A 2,101-nucleotide genomic window follows, 5' to 3' on the forward strand; every position below is an offset into this window, starting at 1 on the left:
GGGGTGGGATGGGGGAGGGAGAGAAGGGGGCACTGAGGCTGCTGCAGAAAGCAGAGCACCCTTTTGAAACAAAATTTCAGAGCGTTCTTCTAGTAGGCCTAAATGATGACTTTCTCAAAAACTGTTCCGGCATATTGAACTTTTTTGTCATTCCCTTGAGAGCGATTCAGGTAGGTACAGGTAGTATCAGTATCTGACATTCGACAAGTAAGTGCTCAACCAGGGGGTGCATAACGCTGCAACATGATAGTGCATAGGAAATAAACGGGACAATTTGTTGTTGTTTTTGTTCGAAACTTGCAAGTGCATGCAGCGTATGGTGAGCATAGGGGGCTCGCTTTGGGGGGTGGCAGTCAGAAGAGGGGGCCCAGGACCGAGGGGGCAGCCCGTCGAGGAGGTGGCCGCCGGGGGCAGCCTAGCTGGGCGGAGGCCCCGCCCCGCCAGAGTCCCCCGCGCCAGAGGCCCCCGCCTCGGCATCGGCGGCACTGACGTACAGCGTAGGTGCGGGTCGGAGTCGCGTCACCGGCGGGTCTGGTCGGTGCGAGGCGCTCCCGGGGTTGATTTGGCCGTTTGGCCCAAAACTCCCGACACTGCCCGTTATTCTTTGATAGGGATCGTCCAGAACGTACGTTACGTCGTGTTTCCCAGATTCATTATCCGGCAAACTATACGGCAGCTCGGCGCCTGTGACCCTCGGGGTGGGCCACCCCGCAGTACACGCTTGCACTGCAGGCTAGGTGTTGCCTACCTGTCAGGCGCTATGGGAGCTTGTGTTGGCGAAACTTGGCTGGCTCGTATCGGCGAATGACGGACGTAGTTACTGAACCGTACACTTTGATAAATTATCCTTCCAGAATCGTTCTGTGGAGCGGTTTCTTTTACAGTGTAGAACAGGCTCGCACGGACGAGACAAAGATCGCGCTGCTAATGCTCTTCGACATGTATCGATTCGCGCACCGACTCGCTTCGGTAACGTATGTGATGTGTCTGCACGCTTAGAGCGATGCTGGCGAGCTTTTGGACGCCGTTTTGAAAGCTTTACAACCACTCGGGGGCATATAACAATCGTTCTCTGCATCATTGGACACTTCATTGAGCACACACAAAACCCTTATGCATTCTGTTGTCCGCCTACCCCATTTCTTGTTTTGCTATATAGGTCCGAAGCCCCCCCCCCTCTCCCCCTTCCCTTTTAACGGGGCCTCACCTGCTCTTCGGCCGTTAGCAGCTAGCTGCGCCCCCCCAGTCGGAAGGGGGAAGGGGTCCTTAGGGTCGTTGCCTAGCGCAGAAATGAATCATCCAGTGTGCGTCCCGTCCGCCTGGCCCAACGAGAGCACGGCAGGGTGGGGGGGGGGGGATACCGGGGAGAGGGGTAAGGGTAGGGAGGGATCCAATACACAGTTTGCACGGGTCTGCTTTTGCCCTGCCGCTACCGTTGCTGTTGCACTGCACCGGTAAAAACGACGTCCCGCGGGTTTCAAGCTGCTGTTTTGGAAAATCCAAGGCATGCATTTCTTCCATAATAGATGCTTGGCTGTTTGAAAACCAGGACGTCGTCTTAACCGTGTCCTACACAACAGAAGAAGATTTTTACATTTTTACTCGGTGTTGGTGTGACGAAAATTGCAATAACTACTCGCTGGTCTACACTCGGTAGTCCTGATTTTCCGGTATGTTCCTCGGCCCTGTGGTCCTCACCGTCTACAACGATCGATCAGAACCTCGGCGGCGGCGGCAGTCTCGGGTCGGCCCGGGTCGCTCTCCCTCACCCCCGATGACGCCGTCCTCGACGACAACGCGACCCGACCAGGCGACCGCTAGGAGGCGCAAAGAACGGAAAAATGTTTCTGCGAGAGACGCCGGCGCGCTTCCTGCAGGACAGCCCGACGTTTCACTTGCGTGCCCGCGCCTCGCCGCACGACGGGGCGCTGACATCCCCGACAAGCTTATTTTATTAATAGAATTTTCACTACTCTCTGCTGGCTGCTCTTCCCGGCGCTACGGCCACCTTTACGACGTCTTGATGATGTTGGTGGCTCAGCCGCACCTGAGAGCCGAGCAGGGTGAGGAAGCTATGCGCCTCTCTCAGGGGGAGGGGGGG

Source organism: Frankliniella occidentalis, unplaced genomic scaffold (genome assembly GCF_000697945.3).
Source record: "Frankliniella occidentalis isolate FOCC.00 unplaced genomic scaffold, Focc_3.1 Scaffold72, whole genome shotgun sequence".
Taxonomy (NCBI): domain Eukaryota; kingdom Metazoa; phylum Arthropoda; class Insecta; order Thysanoptera; family Thripidae; genus Frankliniella; species Frankliniella occidentalis.